The 27,793-nt window shown below is 35.4% G+C and overlaps 1 protein-coding gene across 1 annotated transcript in view; it reads left to right on the top strand.

Annotated features, from left to right (window-relative positions):
- The first annotated feature begins 8,693 nt into the window (after positions 1–8,693).
- Positions 8,694–27,793, top strand: part of LOC106060819 (disheveled-associated activator of morphogenesis 2-like) — a 36,285-nt gene continuing 17,185 nt past the window's right edge. The window contains exon 1 of the mRNA XM_056036915.1: positions 8,694–8,992. The gene's annotated coding sequence lies outside the window, so the exon portion shown is untranslated. The remainder of the gene's footprint in view (positions 8,993–27,793) is intronic.

Below are 27,793 nucleotides of genomic sequence, written 5' to 3'. Positions count from 1 at the left end.
TTTTGATACCCAGTCCGCCCCTGACTGCAAGTAGCCAGTATAAAAAGGGTAAAATTGAGAACATCAACGTTATTGAAGACAAGTGGACTGTAAAACTAGTCGTACATGGCAAGATATTAATTTTTCGTATCGATACTGGTGCAAGATGTAACATTCTTGTCAAGTCAGAGTTTGAAAAGCTCAAAGACAAAGTAAAACTTGCTTATTCAGCAAAGTCACTCAAGTCATACACTAATCATGTTATTTAGACTGTAGGAGCAGTGGTGCTACCTTTGAAAAATAATATCCAAGAGGTGAAAGCAAGATTTGAGGTAGTAGACATTAGCCAAGAGAACATTTTGAGTGGTGACATAGCAGACTGCTTAGGACTAGGCTACTACAACGGATAGACAGCATAGAATCCAAGGCAGAAGACGAGTTACAAAGAGAATTTCCTGAAATGCTAAAAACAACTGGAACACTGCCAGGAGAATACAAGATTCAGTTACAGGAAAATGCTAAAGGAGTTATCCACCCACCACGTCGCTTAGCAGCATCACTACGCAAGAAAGTTGAAGAAAAACTTAAAGAAATGCAAGCTGATGGATTTATTACTCGAGTACATGAGCCTACTGAATGGGTTAGCTCCATGGTTGTTTCGTTCAGGAATTACAAAGTTAGAATATGTATTGATCCAAAAGATCTCAATAAAGCAATCAGGTGGGAACATCACCCGATGAAAAGTATTGAAGATGTGATCACTAATATTCCAGATTCGAAGATATTCTCAGTTCTCGACGCCAAGTCAGGGTTTATGCAAATAAAGCTTGAAAGAGAATCTTCATTTCTCACAACTTTCAACACATCTCTGGGAAGATATAGATGGTTACTATTACCTTTTGGAATCAAATCAGCGTCAGAAATTTACCAAAGAATTATGGATGAAATGCTTCAAGGTATTGAAGGAGCATATGTCATCATAGACGACATTCTGGTAGCTGGTAGAGATGTTGAGCATCATGATAACATTTTGAAACAAGTCATGCAAAGAGCAATTGAGTACAATCTAAAACTGAACTATGACAAGTGCAAGATAAGGCAAAACAGAGTACCTTATATGGGCCATATCTTGTCAGAGAAAGGTTTAGAACCAGATCCAGCAAAGATAAAGGCAATTATTGACATGCCAGCTCCTCAAGACAAAGATGGAATTAGAAGATTTCTAGGTTTAATTCAGTACCTAGCAAAATTGATTCCTAATCTTAGTCAAGCAGATGCTCCAATACGAAAGCTTCTAAAAGATGACATAGAATTTCAATGGAATCATGAATAAAACAAGAGTTTTGTTGAATTGAAACATCTTTGTACAAACCCTCCAGTTTTGGCATATTATGATGTCAACAAGAACGTAGAGATAGAATGTGATGCAAGTAAAGATGGACTGGGAGCAGTATTACTCCAGGAAGGTCTTATAATTGCATACGCATCAAGAGCTCTCACGGATGCAGAAACAAGATATGCACAGATTGAGAAGGAATTGCTCTCAATTGTGTATAGGACAAGCAAATTTCACTGCTACATATTTGGTAAAGAAGTAACTGTTTATAATGATCACAAACCTCGGGAGCAAATCTTCAAGAAACCTCTATTGTCAGCACCAATGAGAATACAGAAGATGTTAATAAGACTACAATGGTATGATCTGAAAGTCTGTTACAGAAAAGGCAAGGAAATGTTTATCTCCGATACACTTTCTCGTGCACATCTACCAAATACTGATGGACATGTGAATTTAAAGATGATTCAGTGCATATAGGATCTCTGTAAGTGATTCGAAATACAGTGAAATTCAAGACTGTACAAGCAAGGAGCTTTTAATGCTTCTGGAAGTAATTATGACTGGTTGGCCAGACACAAGAAGCGAGACTCCAATAGAAGTCAGGCCATATTGGGATTCAAGAGACCAGTTATCAACTTCGGATGGTATTATATACAAAGGTCTGAGAATAGTCATACCACCGAGCTTACGTAAATACATGCTAAATCTGATTCACAAGTCTCACTTAGGAATAGTTAAGTGTAAGCAGAGAGCCAGAGAAATCATGTATTGGCCAGGCATGAATGCAGACATTGAAGTGACAGTTAGGGATTGTAGCAGGTGTGCTGAACATCAGAATCAAAATGTGTCAGAACCGCTAATACCTACCAAGTCACCAGATCTCAAGGTGGTGAAGAAACACTTTGACTCCGAGAAACATCATTATGATAAGAGGAAAGGAGTCATAATCCACTACAAGACGGAACGGCAGTCAGAATGCAACTTAATTCTAAGTGGAAACCAGGAACAGTAGTTTCGAAGCATTCTAAGCCTAGATCATATAATGTCAAAAGTGGAAATCAGGTCTACAGAAGAAACAGGAAACACATCAGTAAGTCTTCTGAGAAAGCAAACAGATTTGACAATAATTATGACTTTCCAGATGACATCTCAGAACAACCAGAACCACTAGATCTAGAGAGTCCAAGATTACATACTACACTAGATTTTGAGCCGCCACTACACACTGCTTCTTCTAACACCTCTAGACCACATGAACTTATGTAACACGCTCAGGCAGAATAGTTAACAAACCCATGAGACTTGATTTGTGATTAACTGATTTGACTTTTTAGTTGAATAGTTTAGTTTGTTAGTTATTCTGATAAATGTATTTTCTGAATTGAAGAAGAGAGATGTAACATAATAGTATTATATGTACATTTGCACACTAGCGCATCAGTGCAACACCGCTTGTGTTTACGTAATAAATGGAGTTCCTAATATGTCTTCCCTCTTAAACATTAGTTTGTTATTTGTGTAATGCAAATATTCTACAATCATGATCACATGGTCAAAACCTTTCCACAGAGATTTTGTTGGTGAATGATGCAGTAAAGCCGCAGGGGTTCAGTTCCATTTGACTCAACAACTTTTTTAATAAGACTAAGATTGCTTTATTGATCCTTACGGAAATTTGTTGTGATTACAAGGACTCGTTTCTCATATAAAGACAACACAACAGAAAAATACACATAAATACAACAGACAACATAAAGAGTTCATTCAGCGACTACACACAGGTATCTTGGTGCATTTCATGTTCCCTGATCAATGAGTGGCGGTGATAGAGTCTGACCGAGTGAGGTACGAACGAGTTTTTGTACCGCTCCGTTCTTGTTTTGATTGACAGCAGTCGCCCACTTCGCGACGACCTGGCCGTTGTCTTCTGTGTCATCCAACCATATTTCTAGCGCCATCATTAGTTACTCCAACTAATTTATTCCAAGGAAGAGCAAGGTCCTCTATGATTGACACTTCTTTGAACAGGTCTTCTCCAGTTGTAGTTCAATGCATGCTCCTTATAGCTGCTTACTCTTCTGTTATATCAAAATTGCTGTTTGTACCGCGAATAAATACCAAGAGTTGCGCGGTAACAGTTATGTCAGTGGACTCGTCAGCGGCAATAGAAAACATTTCGACTTCTGCTGCTCTGTCTTTTAATTGTGAATGGAGATTTACCCCAATATCTTCCACTCGCCTTGTAATCGTCATGCGAGAAATGTTGACAGCTTCTACTGCATTCTTCTCTTCAGGACACATTTCTTCCAACCTTGCTAACAAACACTTTTTTACACATTCGCCATCGGAAATAGGCTTCATGCTCTATTTCAGATGTGAGCAACTCATTTTCTTGTCTCTTTTTTAGCGGCCCCCGTAAGGGGAAAAAGCCGCTATTAGGTTTGTACAAAATGTCCGTCTGTCCGTCTGTCACACTCAGATCTCGAAAACTAGAAGAGATATGAAAAATATTATTTCATCATTAAATGCGGCTTGAAAAGTTTAGGTGCAACGGCTACTTTTGGTTTTCTAAAAGCAAACCGTTTAATTTATAAAATTAATTATGCAAGCGATTTTTTCATAAAAATACACCAATTCTAAAACAATTACGTAAATGTAAGGGAGGCAATGTTACAATATGCTAACAAAGATGGACAATTTTTGTGTATTTTCAGTATCACTAAGTCAAATATATTTTTAAAATGTACAGGAAATGTTTACAACAAATATAAATAATAGTTAACGATGTTGTTTCTGGTCAACTAGCTGCTAAAATTAAAAGAAAACATTTCTGTTTGTTTATAAAGGCTAATAATGCATTTTGTATGTAAATATCACGCACATTTTTTTTAATGGACTTTTTATGCAGCGATTTTCGTGCAGTAGCGTAACGTCGCTACATGTCCAGGTGCTAAACCAATTCCTTAAACTTTTTTAAAAAATCAGATTTTATTTATTTTTTCTTTAGTGCCCCCATCCGAATAAAAGAAGATTATTTTTGTGCGTTTTGTCTGTTGGTCGGTCTGTCCGTCACGATTAGATTAAAAAAAACTAGAACTCTAAAAGCTATTGAAAATCTGATTTACACTTTAATGTTCCTCCCGTAACATCTCAATAGTTTTAAGTATCTAAAAATTGATTGTTCCGGATTTTTTTGTGCAAAACTAATCAACCCCAACAAATGTTTGTTTGCTCTTCTAATTTATATTACATTCAATTTCCATGCTTAAAAGTTGCAAAAACACATTATCAATAATATGTTGTTCCGTTTTTTATGTAAATAGCATATTAATGCTAAATCAAAATCTCTATACTGACTTATATTTCATTAAGTGTAAAAATGTTCCGGATATTGTTTTATAAAACATGAATTATGCCTAATGATTGTTTGAAATCGCATAATTTACTAATAGTATACTTATATTATTTGACAATGCGTCACTATAATTTGGTTATCAATATCAAATTGTTCCGTATTTTCATCTTTAAACAAATTTTAAAAATATCGACAATAGGTTGTTCAGGGCTTTAAAAAAAAGTAATTTACTAGAATTGATTACTGAAAATTACTTTTTAGACATTTAATTTTTTTGCTAAAACATAACATAGAAGTTTTGTAATCGATAAAGAAAGTTCCGGATTTTGTTTCTTATAAATCGTCGCCAGAAATTTCCGAATTTATTTAAAAATCTACTAACGCCAAATAATTGTTTGAACTCCCTCTTCTAATTAATAAACAAATAATCTTATCATTTACGAAATAATGTTTTTACGGATTTTTATGAAAAATATTTTAACTCACTACTCTCTTACAGTACATTTAACTTTCTACCTAAAACATTAAAAAATCTAATTATCGTTAATATTAAACACCAAAGTAAGGTATGAAAATCTCTCCACATGGCTGTAATACATTTAATTTTTATACGAGACCATCCAAAAAATTTAATTAACGGTATTTCATTTATCTGAAATTCTCTTTTTCTTTTACTATTTATACAAACATCCGGAACAATCTATTATATAAACTTTTCAATTGTGTTCATACCTAAAAATTATTGCGATGTTTTGAAACGTAGAATAAAAATTAATCAATTTTTAATAACTTTTAGTTGTTTTTTTTATATCAAGATAACGGACAGACCGACTGACAGACAAAACGCAAAAACAATGTGGCTTTGATCCTTTTTAAATAATATTTATTAGAACTCAGTGCACCAATGTCTATGAACCCTCGTTAAATATCTCGTGTAAATAAAGAAATTTTTTTTATGGTACCATTTACTAGCCTATTGTGAGGTAATGGAATTTTTTTTCTTTGACGTCATATGAATGGACTCTTTAAATGTAATGTTAAAAGAACGCACTCGGTGCACCAATGTCTATTAACCCTCGAAAAATTGCTTGTATTAATAAAAACATATTTTAGTCTAACTAAGCCGTGTGACGTAGTGTTTTTTTTCCTTTGACGTCATATGGAATGAATTCTTTAAAAGAAATGCTTAAAGAACGCACTCAGTGCACCAAAGTCAATGAACACTCGATAAATGGCTCGTATCGATGAAGGCGATTTTTAGTCTAGCTAGGCCGTGTGACGTAGTGTTGTTTTTTTTTCCTCTGACGTTATATGGAATTAATTCTCCAAATGAAATGAAAAAAGAACTCGGTATAGTAATGTTTATTAAGCCTCGTTATGTGACTCGCGTTTAAAAAAGGAATGATATCTTGATTTAGATCTAATCTAGATATTTTTAAACTAGATCTAGATTTTTATTACAGTATATCTAGATCTGGATTTATATTCTAATTAAAATTATTTTAGAGTCTATATCTAGAATTTGTAGATCTAGTTTAGACTAAAATAGACTAGATTAAGATGTAGAATTTCAATTTCTAAACTTAAAGTGTAAAAAAAAGTGTAGATTTTCATTTCCAAACGTTTTGATCAATATTGTAATGTTTTAATATACTAAAACTAATCTACTATTTTTTTTATTTAATTTAAATTTACGGCAAATGAATCTTTGAAAAATTTTTACTTTTGACCATCGGATGGCTGCCTGGTCGTGCGGTTTTCGCGCTAGACTGTCGTTCAGATTTATGGATGGTCCAGGGTTCAAACCCTGCCCGCTCCCATCCCCCGTCGTCCTGCGGGAGGTTTGGACTAGGAAGTAATTATCTTCAACTCTGAAGGAACATCCGAAACATGTAAAACATTTTACATCAAAATTAAATCACTTCTTGAATATTATTTGTGAATATGCAGATCCGACAGGGATCCGACTTCGACGGGGGCCGCCTCTGAGTTTGTGTAACACAAACTCTCTTTGTAATCTTGTTATATATATTCTCGTCAATCCCCCAATCTCTAGTCGTAACTTGACAATCTTGTCTTCTCGGCTCAAACCAAGAATGTCACCGTATGTGTTTATGTGTTTGGCTTCATAATACCTTTTAATTTTATGTTCTTTAAAAACAGCCACACTTTCTTTACAAATCCCAAGTGAATTTTATTATCTTTCTATTATCTATCCATTATCCTCACTTCTTCTTCTAGTCTTGTTCTGAATAAACAGAATATAATGTCAGGGTTAGATTATAGATTGTGTACACTATGACCCTAGTTTAATGATAAGGCTGGTTTCAAGCAGATGCAAAGTCATTACACCTATTTTTTTCTGAAGGCTCAAATTCTGTAAACGCTGGACTAGAAAGTGAGGCTGAAGGAGTAGCCCAGGGAGACCATTTTATTTTCCTTCACCATACTACCACTTCCAGGATGGGTTTGCTCATCTTCACAAAAATTCCCCTATGAGGAACAGTGTTATGGATCATGACTGGTTGATGACACTTTTATCCATCCTTGTCAAGTGCAATGCACTAAGTTCCATACAGCACTCCACCAGGAATCAAATTTTTTTTGCTTCCTTATTGGCCTATTCATTTATTCTTGTAAACGTTTATACCCAGGGACACCAGGTTAACGGCTGGAAACATGTCTAGGGAAAATGCTAGAAGAAATGTATTTAGAAACAAACTTTAATGTTTGTTTTTTTCCTTTTTTTAAATAGTATTTGAAGCAATATATCAAGCATCTCAGCAGGTAGGTTAACAATTAATGAATAGAATTGACATACACACTATCATTGGTGCACCTTAAGAATCATTCGAAATATAGAATTTGTGTTTTTAAAATTGTCAATTATCTTTAACATCCCTAATTTTAATCCTTCTACTTAACATTAAATCTTTTTATTTGTCATCAGGAACTATCAGCTGATATTGGCAATGCTGGTGGACAGAAGTTGTACAGGTTTTTTTTCATGATCCTATCTGACTTTTATCCTGCTTCAATATTTATATATATAAATCTTCTGTTTGGAAATAAATTATTTAAAAGTTTGTTTTTTGTTTCCCTTTTTTTTTTGTTAAAAGCTTTGTGCTTTTGTAGAATATCTTTGTTAGTGTTCATAGCAGATATTTGTAAGATTCAAATCCCTAGCTACGCCACTGCTACTCTCTTTATTTCAACAAGCATTCACACCATGGTGCTCATCGACAGCAATATGGTCCTATGATTGAAAAGTGAGCTCATTTTGTTTTGTTCCGTTTCTACTATAAGCTCACAATTTCTGCCTAGTCTATGCACTCTAGTCAAAGAGAAATGATTTCTTGTGTGTGTTTTACTGATGGTGTATTTGATAATAACGTTTTAGTCACCTTTACACACAGGCAAATGTAAAATATGTTCAATGCAAACCTAACCTGTTAGCTACTGCAAAAGTTCTGCTCTTTGATGAAGTAGACTCAACATTTTATTGCTCTTCCATTTCACTTTTTTTTTCACTATTTCCGAGAGATTGCTATTTTCAATAAGGTCATTAAATTTTTTAAGAAACTATTTTTTTAATTACTTCACTGCAACATGTTTTAAGACTAAGAGGCACGTGTTTATGTTAGCCTCAGATGAAACGGACAAGATGACGGATTACACCCCCCAGTTTCTGTACTCTATCGCTACTGCCTAGACATTACTCGCCTATTTCGTCATTCTTCGGCTCGCAAGAAATGTTTTGATTTTTGTACAAAATCATCTAGATCAAGTTTCTGTTCGAGATTATTGCAATGTACACGAAGCTAAATAGGTTGTTTATTTAGGTACACAGTGATTTATTTCCTAATGTCATTAAACAAATAGTTCAGGACCAAGTCAAAACTCGTACGTCCCCTCCCCCTCCTTCCCCCTTCTCCATCCTCAACTAGGACTAGGCATGGTTTCATTTCTGCTTTAGGTGACATTTCTACCTGTCGCCTTGATTGATCCCCCTTGGCACGCTGATTGCACTAAGCATCGGCTAGTAAAGTTTGAGGACGAATTCAGCGCGCATCATTAAGTTAATTAGTTGGTACAAGTTGAACATTCAAAATTCAATCTGTGCTTATGAATCAGTTTTAGTCTAGATGCAATGGTAGAGACGTAGGCCTAAATAAGGAGCGTGCCATTCTAAGTAAAATCGGAAAGAAAGAAAGCTAGTTAGTGACGTTATGAAAGATAGGGAAAAACATGTGATTATAATGAATTCTTTCAAATTTTATGTTGGATTGGACACTGCTTTACACGGATATCATAAACAGGTAAACAAAAATAAATCATTAAAATGCTAGTTAGCTTAGAAATAAATGTATAAAGATGCTTGTTGCAGGATTTCCTTTTTATACATATATATATATTTAGTCATGGCACTTTTTCTTCAAGTCATCGAAAGGTCCTGCTGTTATTATATATTTTAGTATTGCAGTCAGCCCACCTCTAACACACACTTTTTTTCTTCTCACATCATTCAGATGATTCAGGCCTTCCGTAAAAAGATAAGAAAGTAATTTTAAAATGTTAATTGTTTCGACTATCCATACTTTCGAATCTTTATAAAGGGGAAAATATGTGTAGGCCTAAAAAAAAACAACACGTTATAATACTGAAATATGAGGCTAGATCTGTATTTATAGACTAATATTTGTTTGGAAAGCTAACATTGTTTTGAAAATCTCTATACCAGAGGCGTAACATGGTAGGTGCGTGCTGCACGGGGCATCAAACTTTCCCCCAGTATGTGTTAAGTTCCTATTTCCTTGAGCTTTTCATGGGGATAATATACTCTAGACAGAAAGACTTTGGAGAAAGGCCTGAAGATATTACAGATGATGTTCGATTACAATTTGCCATTCAGGGATCTGAAACAGTTAAGCATATGGATGGTCCATTCAGAGACGTCTATGGACATCAAGAATCAATCAAAGTAAAGAAGATGAATATTGGAAAGACTTGGCTCTTCCGGCGAATGCTGAAAGTTCCGAGAAAGTGGATGTATTCTCGCCAAAAAAATAAATAAATCCTTATGTTGCTTTTGTTGCATACTCTTCTCAATAAGAACACGTACCACACCTGCATCTAAATCCGAATTTAGGTTCAATAAGTGGTGGAGATTATTGCTGAAAATTGAAAACGAAGACCAGCAGAGCTCATATTCAGTCATCGAGTAGGGAACAGGCCTATTAAGATTTAATTAAAATGAAAAAAAGGGAGTGACTATATGAAAAGAATGGACATCATTCATTTTCTCTAAAAAAAAAAATCTGACACTCCGTGGACATTGCAAACGAAGCAAAGAAAAATTGGAAGGATAAAAACCAGGCAATTTCTTGGAGTGAGATTACAATCTAAGCAGGCCTACTATCAACATTTTCAAAAGACATTGACAAGTACGTATACAATTTTTGTCTGCTAGTTTCGAAGCATATAGATTGCTAGTTGCTATGTAGGACTATTCCTTTTAATGTTCTCACCTACCTTGGATTTTCGGCCCCTATATTAACTAAAATAAAAGACTACCAAGCCTACCTTTTAAAAAAATACAAACAAGGATTGTCTATTAGGGCTGCGCATTCAAACTGAAAGCATTTATATTTATTTAAATATAATTTTAACTACTAGTCGGTAGGAAGTTTGTGTTCAGATCTGGGAATCAGTGCAGAACATCAGTGACCACGAGAAAAACGAAATAGATTATAATTATGTATGCCACACACACGAGCTACTTAAAGTGTTATATTTTCCTTGGACTGGATTGTTTAAGAGATAATTACCCAAATTTTAAAACTTCGTGATGTGCAGATAAATCTGAAATTGTGTCGCCTAGCCAACTACTGAATCGAAATCTATCTTGATTGTGTTCCAATCGACATGAACGAAAGTAAAACTTCGTCAAGAGCTTTCAACTGATTTGTCAATTTCTTCAGAAGCCTCCGAACTTTGTAAACCAAAACCTGTTGAGCTCTTGTGTTTTACGTATAAAAAATATTGTCATATTCGTAGATTCATTCGCATATTTCTGACAACTGAGGTAAGTGTAGTTAAATGTGAGCGATTATTTTCCAGCCTAAAGTTGATCAAGAATTACTTGCGATCAACGATGACAAATTTATGACCCATAATTGACTGAAAAATATATCTCGATAAAACTATTGATAGTTTCGCTAGCAAGAAAGCACGTAAGATTCTCTGCATTGAATGGACAATCCATATGCTGGACTGTTTCAGATCCTTGAATGGCAAATTGTATTCGAATATTATCATTTTGCATAATTGGTATTTTTGCGTATTAGCAATACTATAACAATGATTACAGCTTATTGGTGAACGTATCTTTGAAGAACTGCGCACCTGGCATCACGAAGAGCTGCACACCTGGCATCATTGACCCACTGTTCTATGCCTATCATTTGAAGTGTACATGTTCAAAGTAGGCGTATGTGTGTGTGTGTGTGCGGCATTTCAAAATTATGGACGTATAACGTTATAGGCCTAAGTCTTTTCTTTTAATGCGTCAGTATAAAAAAAATGACTTAACAGCAACAGTCCGTTGTCTATATGCCAGGACAAACTAAAGTAGGCTACTCATTCTTTTCAAAAACCATTTTGAGCATAGGCCTAAAACGAATTGCCCCAATCAGTCAGGAAAACCAACGATATCGCTGTAATCTTTATTTCTTATAGGTAAACGACTGGATTAAGACATAGTCACATAGGCTAAATGCATAAGACGTGACTCTGTCAAAGTAATTTACAGGGTACTTTTACTAGCAAATATCTAAGACTAAACTAAGTGAGCATTGTTTTGTTTTGTTTTTTGTCTACACTCTACAATCAGGTCTATGTGAAGTGATTTAGTTAGTTTTTTTAAAGCAAGGTTTTCTTAGTAAAAGTTGAAATTCTATAGATCTAGTATGTCAGAGTTTCTCAAACATTTTCAGTTCAGGGACTCCTTTACAAGCCATGCGATATCAGAGGACCCTAGACGCAGCCTGATTTGTCTGCCCAAATCTCATATTTCTAAAGCTGCCATAATCAGACTCCCCGCAACCGTGTGACTTTTTTTGTTTTGAGCTATACACAATGTAATAATATACAAAGTCTTAAGAGCTTTTTCAGACACTGTTATCGCATTTATACTCATTTTCTGCTGATTTGCATAAACTATCAATTAGAGTTTTAAAAAATCAACGGTTTGTTTGTTAGTTCATTTCATTTGTTACAAGATGACGTTTACGTTTAGCAGTTTTCAAACTTTTGTTCGATAAGACACTCAAAGAAATGACACATTGTGACTGATCAGTGTTAACTTTGTAGGCCTACGGTAATTTTTACGTAATTTTGGCATCAGGGGCGGACTGGGTATCAAAATCGGCCCGGGCATTACCATATAAACCGGCCCACAAATGTCGTGTCATATATTTTCGGTGTGTGTGTGTGATTTTAAACCTCTCCGCAAATTATATATATATATATATATGATATATATATAACAAAAATATATATATATATATAAGTGTGTCTATATGTTATTAATCTTCATTACATTCTTATCTTTCATTCTTTCAAACGTTTTTTCTACCCTAGAATACTCTCTTCCTATAATTAGTGAAAGGCAGTATACATCACCAAGGGACAGCTAGGGAGTCTTTGGGAGCGCTGTAAGCTCCCCCAGTGGGGTTCGGGGCGAAGCCCCGGATCCAAGCATTATTTTCGTTATTTTAAGCTTTAAAAAATGCATATTTTGAGGTATCTACAGTGCAATTAGCCTGCTACTCTTCCGCTAAAAAAAAATAAAAAACTAAATCTTCTATTCAGTGGAGTCCAGCGACTGGTAGAAAAAAGTAAAATGCTTTAATTTTTGTATTGGAGGTGGGGGGGGGGAAACACAAAACCCCTATTGGCTACGCTCATGAACTTTGGTGACTGTAGTTTGCTTAAGTTGGCTGCACTGGGGAAGTAAGTAAAGTTTCCCTTTCAGACAATGAGATCTGAGGCCTGTGATGGTTTGAACTCCTCCCCTCTCGGCTACGCCCATGTGTTTTATCATAGGTGTAAGCCTAATTCTATTCAAAATATATAAAGTTTGATAACGCATCGAAAACAGGATGTATGTAGGCTTACATAATGTATTCTATTTATACATGTGTGTAGTCTGAAAACTATAAACACTACAATAGCAGCCTTAATGAGTTTCAAACTTTTTGGTATTACTTATAGATTACAGACGTTTCTTCAAAAAAATAAAAAATTAGGTCCTACGCATTTCACGTGTCAATCTAGTCATGCATGTTGATCTGTGACTTAAAATATGCTAAGTCATTGGTTTTCCTGGCTGACTCAGGCAACCCATTCCTTTAAAGTGGTATCATCACAAATACAAAACTAGGGGTCTATCGAGCTGTCGTCCTCCCTACATTGCTCTATGACTCAGAAACATGGATAGTGTACAGTTAACATGCAAAGAAACTGATTCACTACCACGACATGTCTGTGAAAAATACTGAATGTCAAATGGCAAGACAAAATACCAGATACTGAAGTCCTTCAAAGAGCGGGTCTGCAAAGCATACACACAATCCTGATGCAGTCCCAGCTGCGATGGGCAGGACACGTATGCAGAATGGAAGACCACCGCATCCCTAAACGATTCTTGTATGGCCAACTAAGCGAAGGAAAGCGCTCACTAGATGGTCAAAGAAAGCGCTTCAGGGACACCCTCAAAGCGTCTCTGAAGACGTTCAGCATAGATCCAGCCATCTTGGAGACAGAGGCACATGACAGAGCATCATGGCGTCGCGCTGTGAAAACTGGCGCACAGGTTGCTGAGGAAAAGAGAACCAAGCTGGCAGAAGAAAAACGCCAGAGAAGAAAAGCAAGGCCAATGACACTAGCTCCAGCTGTGCGGTCGAACATTCCGGGCTCACATAGGTCTCACCAGCCACACGAGGAGACATAAAACCCCAGTGCAAAGCCCTCAGCCCCCTGGATGACAAAGTGGTCATAATCGAACTACGATGGACGAACTATATATATATATATATATATATATATATATATATTCCTTTACCAGATAAGGGAAAGCTGAACAGTTAGAGAGGTACTTCTAAATGTGAAAAGCTTTTGCTTCGTCCTAGTACATTCTCAAAAACGCGATTTGTATATGAATATATTATTTAAAATATAAATGATTCTAAATCTCCTTTCATTAAATATCGGATGTGACAGCGCTATATAAATTATTGTAATTATTGTAATAATTTTCATTATTAATGACTTCATACTAAGCATAAGTTTGCCATTAATCATAACCGTATGCATATTGATTTCGATCTAGATGTATGTTTTAATTAAATATTTTTTATTTTTTTTTTAAGCCTTAAGTGTAGTATTTTTAGATCTGTTATTACAAATAAACAACAAGAAACTTACTTTTTTCTTTTCAAATCGCAGAAACTAGAACTTTATACGGTTATACCCATATTGAGCTATGAATAAGTTGGGTGGTTTGCAATTTCGCGGCAGTGTGTATGTGTTTAAGTTAACTTCTATTAAGTTTTGTTAAAGAGCTATTTGTCTCCCCTTTTGCCGCGTTATATCAATGTTTTCTAACTTAACCTCTCCCATCCCTCTTTTTCGTTAACTTTCAATGGAACCATCAAAATACGGGTGAGGGAAGGAGCAAAACAAAAATAGGAGTGCCATGAAAGGCCCATGCCGACCAGCAAAATGATCAGGCCAAACACAGTCTCGAAGACATCAAAGTAGTGTTGAAGGCCATGCCGCTCGTGCATAGCAGAAAGTACGGTCTAACGTTTTACAAATAATAACACGTACAGTGTATAGTGTAATTCTTAAATTTTATTCTTGTTGAATTTCAAACAAAATTATTTGTAATAATAATAAAAATAAAAAAAAAACAAGAAAACGTGTTCGGGCCTTTGTGTCTTGCTGTTACTTTTTTTAAAAAGTTGTCTGCATTTAATTTTTTTTTCTTTGGTCGCGACCAGACCGGCCCATTTGGTACCGGCCCACCGGGCATTTGCCCGTTTGCCCATATAGCCAGTCCGCCCCTGCTTGGCATAGGCCTACGCGGTGCGGCCTCTCTTACGGCATTTCTCAGTTCATAGTTACTGTTTCCACTACACTCTTCTTTAGATCTCAGCTTACGCTTTATATTTATCCATAATTAAACAAATTAAATTAAATTAAAACATTAATTACCGCTGTATAACTTTATAATTATTCATAAAATGTGCACCATGTCTGTGTGTGGTCCATTTTCAGGGTGGTCGGTTGGAAACTTTCAAACTAAGATTGACCAGCTTCTCTGAATGGCCTGGTAAAACATAGAAATGGAATGACCGTCGTTGATTGGTTTGCAAAATAAGTAAATCCATTTGTGTTTTGCCAAGCTGTTTCGGTCCGCTGACCACAGTTTGGGAGCCACTGTAGTATGCAACTTGAATTATAGCTGAACATACAATTGTTTACTTTCTAAAAAAATATATGCCACTGATCCTTTCTCTTTCTTTTATTGCTGACAGCTCTTTAGAAACGTTTTTTTTTTTAACGCGGGGAAGCTATTTTTGTTACTTCTATCGTCGAGTTGTTCTTCCTTGTTGCACGTGTAAGAGTTAAGGGCCCTGAGCATTTAGCTCAATGATTATTTGCTTACGGTCCGACAAGCAAGACGAGTTGGTTTTCTAAAGTCACGCTCTAGTTTACAGGTGCCTACTAGATAAACGAGGAAGAGAATCAGATGATCTAAATTCCGTAGCAATAATTTTAGAATAATTTTAGAACTTGTTATAAGTAGTAGGCGTCTGGCTGTCTGTTGGCTATCAAATGTATTCAAACTGTGTACATATTTGTATGAATGCTACAATAGCTATTATTACACAACGAATATTGAAATTTGATTAGAGTAACACCTTTAGTATCATCCCTAAACTTAGAGACAGAAGAATAAAAAGTAAAGTAGCAATAATACATAAAACGTTGAACCATAGTTTACAAATTGAAAAAGAAAACCTAATGAAATACTCAGAAAGAAACAAATATGGAAGCACATTTCTTATTCTATACGCTAGAACAAACAAATTCGTAGAAGTGCTCCTTCTTCTCAAGTGCCATTAGAGAATGGAATGGGTTGCTTGAATCAGCCAGGAAAAGAAATGACTTAGCAGAGTTTAAGTCATTGATTAACCTGCATGACTTGATTGATACATGAAATGCTTAGGACGTAATTATCCTCTTTTTTGATGTAACGTCTGTAATATATAATATAGGTTCTATATTGAGCTTAATGAATTATATTGTTATATCTATATGATTTCAAATTATATGTCTGCATTTTAGTAACATCAATTGTTGTGAGAGAAAACTTAAACGAGCGATCAGAAACAGGACCAAGAAGACGAACTCAAGTCTGTTATCACACTCAGAACTAGTAGCAATCGTTCTATGACCACACACAAAGGAACAATCTATTTATATAGACTGAATGAAAAAATACAATAACATTCGAAACATTTCAGGAAAATATTAATTTAAAAATATTCCATCAGGGTTTTGCTAAACTAATGATAAAGAAAACAAAACAAAGAATGATGGCTGCCTGGTCGAGCGGTTTGCGCGCTGGACTGTCGTTCGGACTTATCGATGGTCCCGAGTTCAAACCCGCTCCCATCCCCCGTCGTCCTGCGGGAGGTTTGGACTACGAAGTAATTATCTTCAACTCTGAAGGAACATCCGAAATAAGTCAAACATTTTACAACATTTTTTGGGTGTGGGAGAAATAATGTGTACAAACTTTTTACTAGACAAACAGACAGAGTAAGTTGATATATGCTTTATAATAACCAAACGATGAGTTTTTCAGTCAAAAATTATAGAGACTTTTAAACTGTTTAGACCTACTGATATTGACACTATGAACTGGTAGCCATGAGTTAACATACAAAACTACATGAATGTCAACAGACAACGTAAAAATAATTGATTGATCATGGGAGTATCATGTTGAAAAAAAAAAAGAAAGAATGTGTGGATCTCGACAACTCGACTTTTACCATCAAGACAGACAAAGCATAATCACTTCCTCACTATTTTACGACTGTATAAAACACTAAGCTTACCTTCTAGCTTTCTTACGCTCTTCAAAAGTTTTCTTTTTATGTGAATGTTTGTTAGCACAAAATTATTTTTGATGGTATCATCTCGGCTAATAAAACAATTTCGAGTGTTAACATTAAGTTATTTCACAGTTACTTTGCGTCCGACACATCATCAGTTCTCCTAAGCTACAAGTTGATAGAATTTATAACAAGCAGTAAGTGGATCTTATCTTATCATATATAATACAGATGTTACTTCAAAAAAGAAGATGATTACGTCCTACGCGTTGATAGCCTATATAACAAGCAGTAAGTTGATGATTCTATAACAAGCGGTATATTGATAGATTCTATAGCAAGGTGTAAGATGATAGATTCTAAGGCAAGGTGTAAGATGATAGATTCTATAGCAAGGTGTAAGATGATAGATTCTATAGCAAGGTGTAAGATGATAGATTCTATAGCAAGGTGTAAGATGATAGATTCTATAACAAGGTGTAAGATGATAGATTCTATAACAAGGTGTAAGATGATAGATTCTATAGCAAGGTGTAAGATGATAGATTCTATAACAAGGTGTAAGATGATAGATTCTATAACAAGGTGTAAGATGATAGATTCTATAGCAAGGTGTAAGATGATAGATTCTATAGCAAGGTGTAAGATGATAGATTCTATAACAAGGTGTAAGATGATAGATTCTATAGCAAGGTGTAAGATGATAGATTCTATAGCAAGGTGTAAGATGATAGATTCTATAACAAGGTGTAAGATGATAGATTCTATAACAAGGTGTAAGATGATAGATTCTATAACAAGGTGTAAGATGATAGATTCTATAGCAAGGTATAAGATGATAGATTCTATAACAAGGTGTAAGATGATAGATTCTATAACAAGGTGTAAGATGATAGATTCTATAACAAGGTGTAAGATGATAGATTCTATAACAAGGTGTAAGATGATAGATTATATAGCAAGGTGTAAGATGATAGATTCTATAACAAGGTGTAAGATGATAGATTCTATAGCAAGGTGTAAGATGATAGATTCTATAACAAGGTGTAAGATGATAGATTCTATAACAAGGTGTAAGATGATAGATTCTATAGCAAGGTGTAAGATGATAGATTATATAGCAAGGTGTAAGATGATAGATTCTATAACAAGGTGTAAGATGATAGATTCTATAGCAAGGTGTAAGATGATCGATTCTATAACAAGGTGTAAGATGATAGATTCTATAACAAGGTGTAAGATGATAGATTCTATAACAAGGTGTAAGATGATAGATTCTATAGCAAGGTGTAAGATGATAGATTCTATAACAAGGTGTAAGATGATAGATTCTATAACAAGGTGTAAGATGATAGATTCTATAACAAGGTGTAAGATGATAGATTCTATAACAAGGTGTAAGATGATAGATTCTATAACAAGGTGTAAGATGATAGATTCTATAGCAAGGTGTAAGATGATAGATTCTATAACAAGGTGTAAGATGATAGATTCTATAACAAGGTGTAAGATGATAGATTCTATAGCAAGGTGTAAGATGATAGATTCTATAGCAAGGTGTAAGATGATAGATTCTATAACAAGGTGTAAGATGATAGATTCTATAGCAAGGTGTAAGATGATAGATTCTATAACAAGGTGTAAGACGATAGATTCTATAGCAAGGTGTAAGATGATAGATTCTATAACAAGGTGTAAGATGATAGATTCTATAACAAGGTGTAAGATGATAGATTCTATAACAAGGTGTAAGATGATAGATTCTATAGCAAGGTGTAAGATGATAGATTCTATAACAAGGTGTAAGATGATAGATTCTATAGCAAGGTGTAAGATGATAGATTCTATAACAAGGTGTAAGATGATAGATTCTATAACAAGGTGTAAGATGATAGATTCTATAACAAGGTGTAAGATGATAGATTCTATAGCAAGGTGTAAGATGATAGATTCTACAACAAGGTGTAAGATGATAGATTCTATAGCAAGGTGTAAGATGATAGATTCTATAACAAGGTGTAAGATGATAGATTCTATAACAAGGTGTAAGATGATAGATTCTATAACAAGGTGTAAGATGATAGATTCTATAACAAGGTGTAAGATGATAGATTCTATAACAAGGTGTAAGATGATAGATTCTATAGCAAGGTGTAAGATGATAGATTCTATAACAAGGTGTAAGATGATAGATTCTATAACAAGGTGTAAGATGATAGATTCTATAACAAGGTGTAAGATGATAGATTCTATAGCAAGGTGTAAGATGATAGATTCTATAGCAAGGTGTAAGATGATAGATTCTATAACAAGGTGTAAGATGATAGATTCTATAACAAGGTGTAAGATGATAGATTCTATAGCAAGGTGTAAGATGATAGATTCTATAACAAGGTGTAAGATGATAGATTCTATAACAAGGTGTAAGAGGATAGATTCTATAACAAGGTGTAAGATGATAGAATCTATAGCAAGGTGTAAGATGATAGATTCTATAGCAAGGTGTAAGATGATAGATTCTATAACAAGGTGTAAGATGATAGATTCTATAACAAGATGTAAGATGATAGATTCTATAGCAAGGTGTAAGATGATAGATTCTATAGCAAGGTGTAAGATGATAGATTCTATAACAAGGTGTAAGATGATAGATTCTATAACAAGATGTAAGATGATAGATTCTATAGCAAGGTGTAAGATGATAGATTCTATAACAAGATGTAAGTTAATAGATTCCATGCCCTACATACGTTTTGCTTTACATGAACGTTACAAGAAACTGACTTTTTCTATTTGATACCATGAAACATGATTCTATTTGTTTACGTAAATACAATATTATATTATCAAATCCTTATAATTTGCCTTGCCTGGCTCTGTTAATTTCTAGCGTCTCTAGTCTTCTAGTCCAAATTCTTCTGACAATTATTTTGTAAAAATTAAAAACAAAATTGATTATTATTTTATCAGGTTAAAAAAAAGGTTGAAAAGTTTCAAATTAATCGAGAATGGCTGTGGGAGAAATAACATATCAAACTTTTTATCAGACAGACAGACAGAGTTGATATAAGCTTTGTAAAAAAAATGTTATACCAGTGCTTGCAGTTTGGCGTGTCACACTTGGCTTCTAAGCAGTCGTTTCTTCAGTCCGATGTCTCATGGAAATTGGTACGTTTTCTATCCGTGAGCAGCTTTTATCATTTCATTGTGTCCTTCAAAGTGAACAATTCAGGAAAGTGACAACATTTATAGAAGAATCACAAAGCTGTTGTTGTTGATTCCAATAAGCGCTTGATTACATCGCCATTTAATATAGTGCCGATATTTCCATCCAGCAGCAAGAGCTATTGATAGAGATGACAGATAATCATTTCCAGGAATTTTCCAGACAAATAGCAGGTACAGAATCAAGTGAGTAAAGAGCATAATGAAACCGGAGCTACAGCGATTACTGCTCAGCCATCTTTCGACTTGAAGTTTCTATACAAAAAGACCATGACAAGCAGAAAGACGAAAGCAAAAAAGAAACAAAAACTTTTTACATTTAAAACACGATCTGGTGGTCTCTAATGACAAATGGACATATCAAATTCAGAACATAATAATAAAAAAGCTTTTCTTCAAATCCGAAGATCAAGGAGAAATGCAGTGACATGTGGCTACGAAGTCATGGCTGTGATCTGTATAATGTGTCACATCCAACGCAGACATGACAATTGTCTGCCGGTGGTCGGTTTAGGTTCTCTTTCCGCCGTCTGCATCTGTCCTCGGCAATATATTTCCTTTTGGTCTCAATGTGTATCCCGCAGCCTTTGTAATAAATCTCCAGCCGTCTCGTTCAGAAGTCATCTTCTTCGCATTAACACTCAGCAGTAAGAGCGAGTAAACTTATACGAGTGAGAGTATAGGGCCTAATTTCCACTATACAAATGAGATATAGAGTCTATAACTTGCATATGAACAAAGTTAGCCTGTTAAACTTCTTCTCGTAAGCGAAACTCTGACGTTGTAAAATCGCGCAGATGACTTTTCAGTCTTTGACATTTATACACCTGTCATGGTTAAACAATTTTTAATTAGTTTAATGACTTTTTTTTTTCAATAGTACACGTGGACAAATTAACGATTTATTGACAGATACTTCAGTTTGATGGTCATCACCGAGTGATACTTGGTTAAAAAATTTGAAAAGCGCTAAACTAGAATGTTGGCTGTACGCAATGATCCACTTCTTATCGTCTGGAAATCGTAAGGGGAGATAATAGCATAGCTTCTAATGGTGTTTATTTCCCTTTATCCTTATCACACTAATTAAATTTTGGGGATGGTTGCACACAGGGAAAAATCGCTCTGCATTCCTGTGACCGTAACTTTTTAAAGCTTATATTGGCTTATATGCAAAATAAATTTAGTCAAATAATTGTCGCCCACTGTAGTTTATTGTAGGCTTCGTTACTTCAAATAGATCAAGAAGCAGAAGTCCAGGCTTATATTCAAAGGATCCATTCCTCAATAGTTGTGGGGTAAATAAATGCCCATAATTATTGGCCCATTTATACAGCATCCCCCCCCCCCCCATACGTGGGCTATCATTAATGTTACTTAATTGTATGTTACTTAAAATGTAGGCCTATACTATGTAGGTCACTTACTGTCATTCGGAACGTTTCAACCATTTAGAAATTTCTAAAAATCTTTCATCGGAATGACGTTGACATTGATGATTGATGAATAATTATTGCCTTCAGCGCTAATACATTAAGCTACGAATCGGTGTGTGTAGGCCTTTAGCCTCTAGAGCTATTTGTGTGTTAGTGAGAACTATTTGTACCGTTACTCTCTGGAGTAAATACGGATGTACTAATAACATCCATAATCTTTTAGTAGGGCCTATACTCAACTCGATTTTCGACTATGTTTGATCTATTTTAGTTAGAGCGAAATGTTCGCACGAGAGAGAGAGAGAGAGAGAGAGAGAGGGAGAGAGAGAGAGAGAGAGAGAGGAATTTAAGAAGCAACTAGAAAACTATTTTTAAAATGCGACAAGGTAGATCTAGTTCATTAACTCAAGCTGTAGATCAAGGCCACATTAAATCTATACATATGAAATAAAGACTATAGATGTACGGTCTAAAATGTTTAACTCTTAAATATTTAAATTCCATTTTCGAGTAGACACAATGTAGAGAGCAGGACTTCGTTATTTATTTTTGATAGAGGAAATACTAAATGAATAAATCCAATGGAAATCAGCAGCAGCCTGTATTTTAACAGTGATGAGTGATGTGACTCACTCGAACATTTTGCGGAACCATTAAGTAAAAAAAACATAGATTTCTAGATGTCAGCTACTCTATACAAAAGGTTCTCAACATTATGCATGGACTAAATTATATTCTCTCTGTTTTACAAGGGTTACCAAACACTTACCCAAAGGAGGACAAAGCCTTACAAAGAAGGATAAACAAATAACAATGCAAACTTTAAACTATGAACTTAAATTTATTTGATTAAACAGATAGTGGAGTCGCGGTGGCTGTGTTGTTTTAGCGCTTGGCTTCCGAACCGGGGTCCCGAGTTCGAATCCTGGTGAAGTCTGGGATTTCTACGTTTTGGATCCTTAGGGCGCCTCTCAGTGACGTCAATATAGTCGGTGTCACCAGGTGCGGTTAGCTCGGGGTGTCACCCCCCCCCCTTGCCATCAACTTTATCCACAATTTTCCCAATAGAAACTATTGTTAATTCTTTCTGTTTAACCAATACAGTAAGGCAGTAAGCTGATTACCTACTCTTTTTTTTTTGCACTAATGTAAAATGAGTAGCTATTCTATTTTTAAATCCAATTGTTTATGACACTTAAAAAATAGTTTTGCATATTTTACAATATGTTTCCTTTGTCAGACTTATAGACGGGAAACGGTATTCCATAACGCTGTGTTATTCTAACTTTGACCTAAAGGAGAAAATGTACGTTTGCCGCTACCTTAGTCATCTATTTGTCTCGGGGAGCGCTTAAGGATTCTCCAGCGATGTCCGGGACGAAGGCCCAGGCGCCAAGCATTTTAATCATTTCTGAGCTTCAGAAACTCATTCTCCTTAAGTCTAGCTTGTACAATTACTACTAGTAAGAAGATTGCAGGTCAAATAAATTTCAATGAAGAAGCGGTGGGCCGTATTTGAAGCATGAGAGACATTCGAGGCAAATGAGCAGTGTTTCTCAAACTTTTACCGTTGGCGCCCCCGCGCGCTAAACATTAAGTCTTTTTTTTAAAATAGTGTTATATAATATATATAATTTTAAACTGTTTTGTATAACCGAAAGAGAGGCATCAGCACTGTCAGGTTCCATATTCCAATGTTGTCTGTTGAAGCGCTGTTAGCTCCACCAAGCGTTTCCCTTCGTTCTCAGCTTCAACGCATTTTTCTTTACCCCCTAGTAAGAAGAGCCCATGTCAATGTAAAATTATAACGGTGTAGCACGTTCCAATAATGACAGCAATATTTATACTAGTTAAAAAAAAAGCTGCACTAATTAAGTCCAATAAAGAAAGAGACAACATTGGCCAATACTATATACGAGAGATGTTCGAAGTACATATAGCGCCCGTACGTCTTAAGATCATCTTCGTGTTCAGTGCGAATCCTTGCCGCGAAATTGTCGTTTTTGTCGCAAAAAGACGCCAACATAATGATGTTAAGCACTTGAGAGAATGTGGACTTTTCTGACCATTCAAAAAGAATCACGTCAGCAGTTTTGAAATGTCTTCTTCAAAAAGTTTTAAATCGATATTTTGGCAGAAGCCTCACACAAAAACGGTAGGCATATACATTTAAAAATATCCTTAGTAGTAGAAGATACAAAGTCTTCATTTTACACTATTTTAACTTTTTAAACATTGATGATATCATTTCACTAGGTTAATATTCAAAATTTGATTGATAACTACAATGAACAGACAACTTTTTATTTTTACCCGTGTTAAATATTTTGAATCGCTTCACTCCATCCCCATTGGTTAGGACGTCGCGCCCTCATGAGAGAACATCAACACCCCCCCCCCACACACACACACACAGCTTGAGGAAAGCCGCAGTAGTTCGTGACCTCCTGTCGAAGGCGCCGAGTAGTTCCTGCGAGTTTCTAATGGGCTTGTTGTCCTAAGATCATCCTCATCTTTAGAAGGCGTCTTGTAGCGGGTCTATTCTGTTCAATAGTATGATGGTACGTTGGTCGGGAGAAATTAGTTCGTACTAACGTAAAAACGGGGTAGACTCTAGAAGCATGATGAAGACGCATTAAAATGTACTCTTTAAAACAGTGGTTCCCAAACTTTTTTGTCTCGTAGACCCCCTGCCATGTTTTCTGGTTTTCGGTAGACCCCCTGCTCAACTTGCAAATTTTTGCAAATTTATCAACATTTTTTTAAACAAATTTCTAACTGTAATGAGTTGAAGAGTGAAAAAAAAATAATTTAAAACTACATAACTAAAGATATTATGTTTATTCATGTACGAATTTGTTGTTCAATAAAGTAGTCTTCCCAACATTAAATTTTCATTAATTAATTAATATGCCTTAAGTATCATTGTAAAAGGTTTCGCAAAGAGCAGTTTCTTGTATATTTCGTGATCTTTCACGTGTGGCTCAAATATTAAATCTGCGGGACTGTTTTCATTAACAGGAGAAGGATCGAAGGCGAGTAACTGGCAACTAAACCAGTAAACTTCGAGCAGGAAGGGCTCATTAACCTTGGCTTGCTGCCCACCTAGCAGAAGGAACACTGAATTCAAACCTCTGCTGCCTTGCTACTATACCCAAACATGGGAAAGGTTTCGTGGGTCAACCCTAAGGAAATATATAAGGAGACGGCGACCATTAGACAGTTTGTAGCACACAGTGCTACACCTTGTCAGACCAAACTGTATTTATGTCGTTTGCAAAGATTAACATTTAAGAAGCTTTTAATTTTATAACTCATGCCACCGAAGCGACTTTGAACTGTATTATTGCTTTAAGAAATTCTTTTAAGAATAACAGTTGTAGGTTTGTGTAAAACGGCTGGTAAATTCAATGTTTGACCTTTGCTGTTTTCCGTATGTGGCTTTAAGTAAAGATATCTTGTAAGACGCTCACAAACCATCATCTTCTTTATATGATGTCAAACAGAGATTTTGTGGCTCTATTCTGAACTTTATCTTTGAGTGTTTTAAAGTTTTTCAAATCTTTATTTTTGTCAGGGTGGCATGGCCTCAGATGATCCTACAGCGTAACTGGTTTCATATCGTCATAAAAAGTCACTTAGGCAACCAATGGCTTGAAAAGGAAGGAATGAATCCCAATTTTAAATAATCAACGCTGTACAGTTTACATTTATTTTTTTCTAAACATTAGTTACATGTAGACAAAATTAAGCTATTTAAATAAGTATTGGAATTGAATACAACAATTATTCGTTTGAATAGCAGGATAAATATTTGTAAATTTTCTTTATAGACTTATCTGACCATATCAATTAAATATATTTGATTCTCCTATACTTAATGCCTGGACCCAAAACAATGTTCATATCTAAATGTAATGTAATGAAACAAACGTTTACTGTCATTCGAATACAAATATGTATCTACTTCCCGGAATACTCTTCTTCCTGCTGGTATAACTGCCAATGCTAGCGTATATTCTCCGCCGGTGATATGAGTCTTTCGTTATTTGTCTATATGCCGTAGTTAGTGTATATCCGTTGCTCCTAAATGGGCACTGTTCTCCACCGTAGTCAAAATTCACTAGTGTTGCCCACAGCAGTGCCAATAATCGTACACATTTCCATCAAGATTGAATGTTAAAGGTTTTTGTTGAGAACTATGACCAGCCAGAATAATGAATATGTACTTCAGCAGCCACTGATATGATTTTTTTTTATTGACAATACATTCATATCACATCCAAATACAGTGGGTAATCCCTGACGTTTTCACGTTGGTGAATGTAGAGAATTGGCCTTCATAATAATTATAATGATATAAATCTAGATTTAAATGTTAAGCCAATTGATTAATTCAGCAATAATGTTTTTAGTTAAGTTTCAACTAAAGTTTAATGTTTACCCATGAGCTTAGCACGTAACTTTAGAGGTCTAAATGACGCTCACTCTCTCAATCTTAATAGATCTAGAGATCTAGAGATTTTGTTACACTTTGTAGTAATAGTAGACAGGAATAAGATACCGATATAACGCAGGTCTTGCCCCACGTTGGGCGCCACTTGTTACGACACAAGACTCTTCAAAATAATAAGACACTCTCAGGTTATTACTCTATAAATACTTTAATATTACAACAAGTTATGTAAATACGAACATTTCATTTCTCTTCCTGTCAATTTCTCCCGGCTTCCCTTTTTCAACATCCCTTCCATTCATTACACAAATTCGCACCATTATTCATGCACACCGTGCTGCGCTACGACCGTAACAACCTTCTTAAATGAAATCTATTACCGTAGACCCCCGTGGACATCTCATAGACCCCCAATTTATTTTTTCACTTTCGTAGACCCCCTGGAGGTCTTCGTAGACCCCTGGGGGTCTATATAGACCACTTTGGGAATCACTGCTTTAAAAGAACCTTTTGAATCGATCTTGCTGCTAGTGTGCTAACGTAGAAAAGTTCTAATTGGACGATAAAACGATGTCAAATAATTAATAATTTAAATTTTCTTGAACTTTTGTAATAAACTCGCTTTCACCTAATTAATACTAAAATATAACAAGGTTACAAAAGACAGTTTGTGTGGAAACACAAACTCAAAATCGGCCCCCGAAGTAAAATGTTTTACATAATTCGGATAATCCTTCAGAGTTGAAGATAGTTTACTTCCTAGTCCAAACCTCCCGCAGGACGACGGGGGATGGGAGCAGGCAGGGTTTGAACCTTCGATCGTCGATAAATCCAAACGACAGTCCAGCGCGCAAACCGCACGACCAGTGGTCCACCCAGGTAGGCTTCAGTATTTTCAGAAAGAACATCCGAATGAAATTATACCAAAGACAAATGAGAGATAAGAATGGAGAAAGAAGGTTAACAGATCTTGTGTAGTGCCCCAACCGTCCCGCAGATCAAAGGATACGTGAAAGTGAATGTAAAGTTAGATGTGAACCTGGCCTAACTAGTTTGTGGTCTATAGGGCAGATGATGTAAAGTTCATCTGTTTTTGTGGCCTACGGTTAACGAGGGTATCATGTAGCCAGCACAACCACCAACCGCCTTTGCTTTTCCCCAACTAATGTCAGGTAGCCATTAGAGCTGGGTAGACTCAGAAGTTGAAAATCCCAGTCTTCACCAGGATTCGAACCCGGGACCCTCGGTTCGAACTAAATAAGTTAGTTGTTTTGAAAAGGCTCAATCTCATATTCGAATCCTCAAAAAAAAAAAAAAAAAAAATTCCGCTATATAGAAAAAATGTTCACGAAAATGATGTTTATAAGATTACTATTCGTCTTAAATTAGGTCTAACATATAATGCATACTAATTAGCTTTTTCTTATAAAAAAAACTGCTTGCATAATTGATTTTAAAAATTAGAATTTTCGCTTTCAGGAAAAAAAAAAGTAGCCGTTGCATCAGAACGTTGAATGGTCTAAAATATTGTGAAGTCGGATTTTCAATATCTCTTCTAGTTTACGAGATCTAAACGGGACGGACGGACAGACATTTCGCTCAAAACTAATAGCGTCTTTTCCCCTTTCGGGGGCCGCTAAAAAACTATGCAATTGCAACCAATTTTCGTTCTAAAAAAAAAGACTGCCTTTGCATTCCCCTTGTTATTACGCAAATTTTTGGACATTTGTACCAAATATATATATATATGTACAATAGGGCCTAAATATAAAATATATAGATTTAGATAAGTACAGTAGGTATGCCTAGGCA

The sequence above is a fragment of the Biomphalaria glabrata genome, chromosome 7 (assembly GCF_947242115.1).
Source record: "Biomphalaria glabrata chromosome 7, xgBioGlab47.1, whole genome shotgun sequence".
NCBI classification, from domain to species: Eukaryota; Metazoa; Mollusca; class Gastropoda; family Planorbidae; genus Biomphalaria; species Biomphalaria glabrata.
Note: the sequence above shows the minus strand (reverse complement) of the source record. Positions and strands in the feature narration are given on the sequence as shown.